At 43.5% G+C, this 10,927-nt stretch overlaps 1 long non-coding RNA gene across 1 annotated transcript; it reads left to right on the top strand.

The window, feature by feature from the left end:
* Positions 1 to 4,597: 4,597 nt before the first annotated feature.
* Positions 4,598 to 5,118, top strand: LOC145428465 (uncharacterized). The gene is made up of 2 exons (XR_013908754.1): positions 4,598 to 4,875; positions 4,953 to 5,118. It is a non-coding gene; the product is annotated as an uncharacterized LOC145428465 (long non-coding RNA).
* The last annotated feature ends 5,809 nt before the right edge of the window (positions 5,119 to 10,927 follow it).

The raw sequence follows: 10,927 nt of genomic DNA, 5'->3' as shown, positions 1-10,927 counted from the left end.
TTCAGCTCAGAGTTTTTGCTTTTATAGTTGAAAACTAGATGTTTAAATTCATCAGGAGAAATGTGATGCAAGCAAACATGTGTGCCTAAGTCTAATTAACATTAACACCTCAATCATCATATTGATGCTACATGAAAAACACACCGCTGGTGACTAAAGTGCTTTGACATCCAACATGTTTGTTCAGAATCAGAATACTTTATTGATCCCTGGGGGAAATTATTTTTTGTTACAGTGCTCCATTATAAACCAACATTAAGACAAGACAGACAATACACTAAGAATGGTACAATATATACATATATATACATACATACATAAGTCACTCATAAATAAATAGCTGAAAAAGAAAGAAAAAGAAATTAATTAATTAAGTTAATACTTAAAAGGAGATCTAATGTAAAGTTTTTTAAGAACTCCAAAATATTTATATCAAATCAAATTTTTCAGGTGAAAAGATTTTATTCGAGCTTTAATCCACACAGAAGTCACTTCGAACTCCACGTGTTGAGTCTGGCCAAAAATGTTCACACCGACAGTTTGACATTTGTTCAGGTTTTCATGATGACAGACAGTAGTGCTCGCTTTGATGACTCACAATCACCTGTTGTTGACTGAACATTCAGTCATTAAACTAAATTCTGAAATAAAGGTTGACACAATTTAACATTCATGCTTTATCAGTTGGACCTGCAAACACTTTAATGAAACTTACATTAAAGTGTAGCTATTTCATAATTCAAAGTTCCTTCTCCCCATTCTGTTCCTCAGGTGTCATATCACACTGGGCCGAGCCATGGACACATTTACAGGTGAAATCAGTCACATGATGGAGAATCAAGTACACTAGATATAATTAAAACCACAAAGTAAAACTTATGTGTGCTACGTTCAATCCATAGTTCCTGCTGATGCTGATAAGCTTTTGATGTGTACTGGACTAAAGTCTAAAGTCAGCAGTGTTACCATTACAGCAACATGATTGTGTTTAATAATGAGGATAATTCATTGGGAGACCCCCCTCAGATGCCATTGTGATCATGAACGACTCTGTGATGAAGAATTGATCAAATCTGAAAGTTCGAAAGATGTATTTGTCACGGCTGCCGATGGCGAGCCGTGTGGAGTTGGAAGAAGGACCCAAGATGCAGGCAGTGGATGAGATACCAGTGGTTTTATTTACAGAGGTGTAGTGGCAAACAAACAGTGGGGCATAACAAATAACTAAAGACACCTAAACTGGGAGGACTAAAAATAACAGACCTGGGAGCATACGACAACGGGATGAGAAGCAGAGAGACGCAGACCAGGACCAGGTGGAACACAGGGTGACAGACTGACACGGAGTTACACAGACGAACCGGCAACAGGCAGGAGAACACACAGGGCTTAAATACACACACCAGTAATCAGGGGATGAGAGACAGGAGGGCAACACAGCTGGGAGGAATCTGGGCTGACGGGACAGGGGAAACGTAAACTGATCACACTCACATACGACACGGACCTTCACAATAAAACAGGAAACTCAGACACATGGAACCAGACAAGACATTGAACTAAACAGACAGATTCACAAACAGATGGGGTAACACCATAGACAGACAGATACAGACGCAGACTCAGAGGCAGACCGAATATAACACAGAACTTAAACAATCATCATCTAAAAAATGATAACAAACTAAAAGCGCTGGGTCACCGACCCAGGACCATGACAGTATTTAAAACTTGCACAGCGACATCAGCAAACATCAGCCTGCATCGAGGGTGAAGCACTGAAAACTTTCTATAGCACGATTCTGTCTCCATACGGCCTGTGCCTGCTCCCATCATCTCAAAAAAAGAGTAAAGAATAAAAAATCTGCACCAGATAGTAAAACAGTTAAATGTAGACGAGCAATTCGCTCTCTCAGGTGTGGGTTTCTGTCTTACCTGTGGCTTTCCTGCTCTCGTTTTCTCCTCACTTGGCATGCCATCTATAGTCCGGTTTGAGACCCTTCCTAGACGCCTTAACGCCCACTCACATTCTGTGCTATTTGACCTCAGTAAGTCACATAACAGGGTGGGTCTAGGTCTCACAAACTTGGCTGATAGTGACCCACTCCTGTTTTCAAACCTTGGCTCATGTGATTAGATAGGTGATCAATAGTGGGTCAGCGACCCCTTAAGGATTCTCCCAATGGGACTAAAAATTTTGTGAGTCTACACCAGTTGGTCTTTGAACTGAAGAAGCTTCTCGGATGAAACATATTCAAGAACCTTAAAGAAGTCCAGATGCTTTTCTTTCCAAACTCCTTTGATAACCATGACCTGGATGACTGAGAACCTTCACAGAAAGCTTCCTAGGATATTTAAAAGTAGATTCGGAGCCAGATATGCTGCAATAGGTTTAGTTGTCTGTAGGTTTCCCATGCACTGGGTGCATCTTCTGCACCCAGCTTTTTCACTCCTGATGTGTTTAATCATGAGTTATTAATACTCTGGCTCTCTTCCACAGCGTATCTTTGTTCTTTCTTCCTCCTGTGCTTTTGTTCAGCAGCTGCATTGATGGTGGAAGATGATTTGGATCCCAGTGAATGGATATAAAAAGACGTAGAAAGGAGAAAATCTTGTGCAGTCTCCATATGAAATGTGCTTGAAGTTGTAGAAAGTCTTTCTTTAAACTAAGAACCATGTGTGTATTGTAAATGTTTCCTCTAAGCTGCGCACGTGCGCAATTGCGCACTGCTGTCACGGTCTCTGCACACAGAAAATCTGCGATGCCACCTTATCCCATAGTCCAGCCAATGATGGGATTCACATTCGTATATACGCAGCTAATCAACGTGGTTGACAGGCTATGACAGCGCCCTTATGTGCCGACACCGGTGTTTTAGCGAGCAAAGCGGCTGATGTGGAGTGAAGCCACGTTAATGACAACGTGTACAACCATTGGAGATGTGAGCAGGACAGACGGATCAACTGACGGACAAAGTGTGGACTTTATACCAGTTTTTAAATTGTGTTGATCGGCCACGTAAAACCAGAGTTATGATAAAATATCTGCAATGTTTGTTTTTCTTCCTGAATACTGTCGTTGTTTATATTTACTGCGGGAAGAAACGGTAAAAACGGCGTTTTATAAGGAAAACGCTTGAAAGCCTGTGAGCAAAAACAAAACCAAAAAACCCCGCCCTTTCCTATTGGTGGAAAAATGTACCATGTGGACCAATCAAAAAATGATATGGCAACATGACATTTAGTTGTTTAGGAAGGGGGAAGTTTTAGGAGTGACGGCGGTGTTTTGAGATGTGAGAGATTTGCGACGTTTAACGCAAATCTTGCATCAGCAACTCAGCATCACTCTGAGACAGGATGTTTCTAACTTTAGAGATATTATGCAAATTGTCATGGTCCTGGGCCGGGTTGGCCCAGTATTCTAAGTTCTCTTGTATTTTTGTATTCAGTTCCCTGTTTAGGTTCTGTTTCCGGAGTTGCCCTGTTATGTTGTTCCCTGTGTGCTTTCCCTTTGTGACTCTCACCCCCTGTGTGCCCCTCTATGTATTCATGAGCCCTTGTCCCCTTTCGTGTTTTATTCCATGTTTTCCCCAGCCTGTTATGTCTGTGTTCTCCCCGTGCTCTCTCCTCCTGTCTGAACCTCTGTGTACTTCCTGTTTGACTCTGCCCGTCTCCCGTCAGTATTATGTTCACCCCGCCCTGTCTCGTTATGGTTATCTGTGTCAGCTGTGTTCCCCGTGTGTTCCCACTTTCCTCGTTAACCCTCTGTGTATTTCTGTCTGCGTCTCCCTCTGTTCGGCGTCGCGTTCTCCCTCATTGCTGTGTGGATTCCCTGTGTCTCCCTACGAGTGTTAGTTTATTGATTCCCAGTTTAGTTGAGTTCTGTATTTCCTATGTTCTGCCTGTCAGCAATAAAGCTGCTTTTGAGTTCATCCCCGTGTTTGTGAATCTTGCGATTGGGTCCTCCTCCCGCCTGCCACACAGCCGATCCATGACACAAATGCAAACAGCAGCCCTACATATTTGATATTCACATTGGAGGATATCCTGTTAAAAACGACTGTGGGATTCATTTGGAAAAATAAGGCAGGCTTTATTTATCTGTTGGACTTTTGGTGCCAGGGGATACAAAATGTCCAAACTTCTTGTTTTAATGTTGAGCTGGTCCTTTTTGTTTGATTATCTAACAGACGATTTTCCTGGACACACAGAGAGTCTGATGGTCCAAAACAGAAAAATTATCAGAGAAAATAGTTAAAGATCCCAGCCCTCTGTCTCTATGAGGAAGCTAGTGTTTCAGATCTCCTTCTTCCGTTGGTGTAGTCTTTAGGTTTCAGCGCAGGGATAGGTTTTTTAGCTTGTCAAATGCTGCATGTAAACTTCCTCTAAAGAAAAAAAACTGAAGATCTTTATTTTCCCTGAAGAACTGAGGCAGAACTTTAACCTGAACAGAAAACACTTTTAAAGTTTCTCAGGTCAGCCATTTATCAAATTAACATTTTTCTGATGATGATTTTTTTTGTAATTAAAGTTTTTTTTATTATTTTGGACATTTAAAAAAACATAACAACCCAAAAACAACAAAAAACACTGTCACGGTCGGACGGCCCTTTCCGGACGACCCTGCTTGTGTTTATGTTTTCTGTATATGTGTTTGCTTCTCCCTCCCTGGCCCTCGGGGTTGTTTACGGAAGTGCGCGCCGTGGGAGAGGCGTGTCCTGGCGACTGTCGTCATTGGGAGTCCCTCTTCGCTGTTGCCGGCCCACCTGCAGCTGATTACCTGACCAGTGGTTGGTAATCATTCCTCCAGGCTAGAAAGGGGTATTTAACCTGGACTCACGGCGACAGTCGACGTGGGATTATTACTCCGAACTGGTATAGTCTGTGCGAGCAGTGTGAGTGTGTTATTCGGCTAGCGTGTGGCTAACGCTGGATTTTCCTTCTTCCTCCAGGAGGGGCGAGCGGAGAAGCGAGTTGGGGAGCACACACACTAAGGGAGTTACTACACGGAACGCACTGGGAGCAAGGGACGAGCACGATTGGAAAATTGCACTTTTGAATGGATTGTTGGACTTGTCTGTTTCACTGTAAATAAACGCACTGTGTTTCTGTGAGCAAGAACCGCGCCTGGGTCCCTCTTTTCCGTGACAAACACATTCAGTGAAGAAATAAAAAATAACAATAAATAAATAAGAAGATAAGATAAAACTTTATTAATCCCTCGGGTGGGTTCCTCTGGGAAATTCGGTTTCCAAAAGCACAGCACCGACAGAAGTTACAGAGCGTGAGCAGAATATTATATATATGTACACACATATATAAATATAGAGACATATATAAATAAAATATACGAAGGGGATAAATAGAATAAATAGGAATGAAAATAAATATACAAGTGAATTGCACATTTCAAGTATTGAGGTCTATTGCACCTGTGACGGCCAGTGGGCTGGCCTTGTGTTTTGCTTTTTCTTTTACCTGTTTCTTGCAGGTAGGTGGAGCTGACCCAATTAGTGATGCAGCACACCTGAGAGGCCAGTCCCAGTGTTTAAAGACACCTTGACTGAACCAGTGGTGGCTGGCTTTGACGCTCTCTCTGGCACTTGTCATGCTCATTTGGAAGTTTCAGTTATGGCTGTTATGTCCTTTAAATTGTGTTTAAGTTGCTTTACCTTATTTTCATTAAATATGTCTTACAGCCTTTAAAAACCTGTGTGTGGTCTCCCATTTGTTTGTCACTTCCTATGAGCCGGGTTGTGACAAATGGGGGCTCGTTTGGGATCGTCTGTCTGTCTTGGCTAGGACTTGCCTGGTAGGCAATTATTGAGTTGATTGCTGATCAGTTTGGTTATTTGTGGTGCTTTGATAATCTGGGTCTGCTGTGTATTGTGTTTGGGAGGCCATTTGGTTAGGCAGATTGAGCGGAGGCAGTCATGTTAATACTGTTGTTTGCTGTAGACTTAAGTTTACTGGAGCTAGTGTTGATGTGCTGTCTTGTGTCAACTTTGGAGCGTATGAGCTGTGTTGATTATTGAATATGCAAAGTTGAAATCAGTGCTTTCCCTGTTAGGTTGAAGGAGTGTTTCTCTCGAGAATCATTCACTGAAATTTCTGTTGCGGTGAACACGGTTAGAGCCGTTGTCTCGGGAGCACGTCCCCAGGATTGAGGGGGTCGCTGTTTCTGCAGTTGCCTTTCTCTTTCTGGCGGTTTTTAGTGCATAAGTACCCACCGTAAGTAACTGCATGAAGACTAGGCTTTAGTTAAGTAGATTTGGTTAGGCAGTTAGTGGGAAAGTGCTGTTTTAAATTGCATGTCAAGAATCAATACTTTGCTGTTATGGCTACTGTTGATGCTTTTGTTCAGTCTCCATCGGAGGAACTTTTGAATAGTTGTACTAAAGAACAACTCTTGAAGCTTGCTGAACATTACGATGTCGACGTTGGAGATAAACAGTTGAAAGATGCGATTAAAGGAGTGTTAAAGGCTGCATTAGTAAAGAAAGTCGTGTTGCCAGGTAAAATGAAAACTTTAGTGGCTGAGGTTGATCAGTCTGTGGTCTCAACTGCCGTTGCTTTGACTTTTGAGCAGCAAAAGGAGTTGTTACTCTTACAAATGGAAAGAGACAAGCTGAGCATTGAGAAAGAACGTGTAAGGCATTCTTTAGAAAAGGAAAAGTTGGAGTTAGAGCAGTATCGGTTAGACCTAATCAAAGTGGGCAAGTTATCAGGTGGTGTTGAGGCTAAAGAGTCTTCTCCACAAGGAGTTGAAACTTTTGATGTGCATAATTTGCGCTTGGTGCCGAAATTTGATGAAAGAGAGCCAGATGCTTTTTTTCCCTTTTTGAACGCATTGCCGAATTGAGGGGATGGCCAGAAGCTGACTGTGTGATTATGTTACAGTCTGTTTTGACTGGAAAGGCTCAGGAAGCTTATTCAGCACTCAGTGCAGTTGATTGTCGGAGTTTTGCTACTGTGAAAGATGCAGTTCTGAGGGCGTATGAGTTGGTACCAGAAGCTTACCGCCAACGTTTCAGATCATGGAGGAAGTCTGATACGCAATCGCATATAGAATTTGCGAGGGATTTAACTAAACACTTCAACAGATGGTGTTTGGCACTGGGAGTGACAACTTTTCAGGATTTATGTGAGTTGATGGTATTGGAGCAGTTTAAAGAGTGTGTTCCTCCTGTGGTTGCCACTTATATTGCCGAACGGGAAGTGACAACAGTTTCTGACGCTGCTAAATTGGCTGATGAATATATCTTGGCACATAAGGGGCAGGTTGGTAGAAACTGTTTTTCAGTTGGTGCTCCCGCTAGAGCTTTTTGTCAAACTAAGTTTATGGCATCGGACCCTGCGAAGGCCATTGGTGGTGTGAAGCCCAGTAAGTTTGGTCAAGCATGCAACTACTGCCATGGCGATGGACACTGGAAAGCAGAATGTCCCTTGTTGAAAAGCAAGTTGGCGCGTACAGGCAAACAGGTTAAGCCTGCGGCTCTTACAATTCCTGCACAGGAAAATTCAGTAGTCTCTCGGGAGACGCCAGTTTCGACTAAGTCTGACTCAGAGAGCTATTCGGGGTTTGAGGATTTTGTGTCAGATGGGGTTTGTATCACTCCCGGGTGATGTTCATAAAGTTCCTGTAAAGATTTTGCGTGACACAGGAGCGAAGGATTCTTTTATCTTGGCCTCCGTGTTGCCATTTTCACAGGTTACTAATACTGGTGAGTGCGTGCTTGTTCAAGGCATGGGTTTAACCACTATCTGTGCTCCATTGCATAAAGTCAGGCTGTCATGCAGTTTTGTGGATGATATCATCTGCCTTGGTGTTCGTCCTGCTTTGCCACTTGAGGGCGTACATGTGATTTTGGGGAATGATTTGGCTGGAAATCGAGTCTGGGCTGACAGTTCTTTACCTGTTAAATCTAGAGTTCTGAATGAGTCCCATGAGTGTGAACAGGGTTTTTCTGACTTTGCAGCTTGTGCTGTTACGAGGGCTGCAGCTAAAAGGGATGCAGAGCCTGTAACTCAAGCAGAAGAGTGTCAGGTTGAACCAGATTTGATTGTTCCTGAACATTTGTCAGTTTCCCAGCAAGAGTTAATTCAGGCACAGCGTGCTGATGCTTCACTGACTGAGCTGTTTCACAAAGTGCAACCTAGTGATGACGCTAGAAGTGCGGCCTCTGGTTATTTTCTGCAGAAGGAGGTGCTAGTCCGTAGGTGGATTCCGCAAGGGTTGGACTGTGTTGGAAGTCCAGTTGTCCAGATTGTGGTTCCAACTAAATACCGTGACGAGGTGTTGAAGTGTTCTCATGACAAATCTGGGCATTTGGGAGTGACGAAGACTTATAATTACATCTTGCGCTACTTCTTTTGGCCACGTCTTAAGCGTGATGTTTCAGCTTACATTAAGACCTGTCATACTTGCCAAATTGTAGGTAAGCCAAATCAGTCTATTAAACCTGCTCCACTTTGTCCCATCCCTGCTGTGAGTAACCCATTTGAACATTTGATCATTGACTGTGTGGGCCCTCTTCCTAGATCAAAATCTGGTTCGGAGTGTCTGTTAACTGTAATGTGCCAGGTTACGCGTTATCCTGCTGCATATCCGTTGCGTACCATCACAGCTAAGTCTGTGGTGAAGGCTTTGACACAGTTTATTTCTATATTTGGCATACCGCAGATTATTCAGAGTGACCAGGGATCAAACTTTTCGTCACATCTATTTGCACAAGTTCTTAAGCTGTTGAATATTGTACATAATAAAGCCTCTCCTTATCATCCACAGAGCCAAGGTGCTTTAGAGCGCTTCCATCAAACACTGAAGTCCTTGTTACGTGCCTATTGCACCGAAATGAGGAGTGACTGGGAGGAAGGTTTACCGTGGCTTCTGTTGGCAGCGCGTGAAGTGTGCCAGGAGAGTACTGGGTTTAGCCCAAATGACTTGGTCTTTGGCCACAAAGTTCGGGGACCGTTGACAGTGCTGTGCGATAAGTGGTTGTCAGGTGAACCACCAGTGAACTTGATAGATTATGTTAATGGTTTTCGGCACAGACTGTATGTGGCAGGTCAGTTGGCCAATCAGAACCTTGAAAAGGCTCAGGTCAAGATGAAATATTTTTATGACCGGCGTTCTGATGAGCAGCAGTTTAGTACAGGTGACCAGGTTTTGGCTTTACTGCCGATTGCAGGGTCACCGTTCCAGGCACGGTTTGCTGGGCCTTACACCGTGGTACAGAAACTGTCTGAACAGAATTATTTGATTGCTACTCCGGATCGCCGGAAAAGAAATCAACTTTGCCATATTAATTTGTTGAAACCCTATCATGTTCGTCCCTTATCCGTCGGTCTGTCGGGCTCTTTCGTTTCTCCTTCCACATCGAGTCCAGGGTTGTCGGCTTGTACAGTGGCGAAGTCAGTTTGTGGGGGGGAGGATGTGGCAGCACCTGATGATCCTTTATTGCTGGGTCGTCTGAAGAATTCAGAGACTCTTCGGAACTTAGAGCTGCTGTTGGGCCATTTGCCTGCTGACAAATGTGCGGAACTGTCTACATTAATTAAAAGGTATCCAACATTGTTTAGAGACACACCTTCTAAAACAACTTTGATAGAGCATGATATTGATGTGGGTGATGCAGAACCAATCCGGCAGAGGTTCTACAGGGTCTCTGAGGACAAGAGGAAAATAAACGATAAGGAAGTTCATTACATGTTGGAAAACAACATTGCAGTGCCGTCGTCATCAAGCTGGGCTTCCCCATGCTTGTTGGTTGAAAAAGCTGATAAATCACCACGTTGTTGCACAGACTTTCGTAAAGTAAATGCAGTGACCAAACCCGATTCCTACCCCTTGCCTCATATTGATGACTGTATTGACCAAGTTGGTGCAGCGGAATATGTGAGCAAGTTTGATCTGTTGAAGGGATATTGGCAGGTGCCGCTGACTCCCAGAGCTCAGGAAATATCTGCTTTCATCATGCCATCTCTTTTTTATTCATATACAGTCATGGGTTTTGGTTTACGCAATGCTCCAGCTACATTTCAGCGACTCATAAATATGGTTGTTAATGGGCTGAAAGGCAGTGCTGTTTACCTAGATGACGTGGTGGTATATAGTAACACCGGGGAGGATCATCTGGATCGCATTCGCACTCTGTTTGAACGATTAGTTTGGGGAAATCTGACTATCAACCTGGCAAAATGTGAATTTGCAAAAGCAACTGTGACCTATCTTGGTAAGGTTGTGGGCCAAGGTTATGTGAGGCCAGTTGATGCAAAGGTGTTGGCCATCAAAGAGTTCCCTGTTCCAGTAACCAAAAAAGAACTCATGAGATTTTTGGGTCTGGTCGGTTATTATCGCTGTTTTTGTCGAAACTTCTCAACAGTGGTTGCTCCTCTGACTGATTTGTTGAAGGCCAAAATGAAGTTTATTTGGTCTGCAGCATGCCAGCAAGCTTTTTGGGATGTAAAAGCTTTACTGTGCTCTGAACCTGTGCTTTTAGCCCCTCGTCTGGATCAGCCCTTCAAGCTGTATGTGGACGCAAGCCACATTGGTGCAGGTGCTGTTCTAGTCCAAGCTGACAAGCAAGGTACGGAACATCCAGTTAGTTTCTATTCCAAGAAGTTCCACTCTTATCAGCTGAATTATTCGGTCATTGAGAAGGAAGCTTTGGCATTAGTCTTGGCCTTGCAGCATTTTAGGGTATATTTAGATTCTGCTCGGCCAATTGAGGTATTTTCTAACCATAACCCTCTCACTTTCTTGAACACATTGCAGAACCCAAATCAGAGGCTCATGCGGTGGGCTCTCTTTTTGCATCCTTACAATTTGGATATCCAGCACATTAAGGGCAAAGATAATGTCTTGGCAGATGCTTTGTCCCGTGCCCCTTTGTAACCAGCAGCTTCACTCCTCATATGCTTGAAG

This window comes from Astatotilapia calliptera, chromosome 4 (assembly GCF_964374335.1).
Source record: "Astatotilapia calliptera chromosome 4, fAstCal68.1, whole genome shotgun sequence".
Lineage (NCBI taxonomy): Eukaryota > Metazoa > Chordata > Actinopteri > Cichliformes > Cichlidae > Astatotilapia > Astatotilapia calliptera.
Note: the sequence above shows the minus strand (reverse complement) of the source record. Positions and strands in the feature narration are given on the sequence as shown.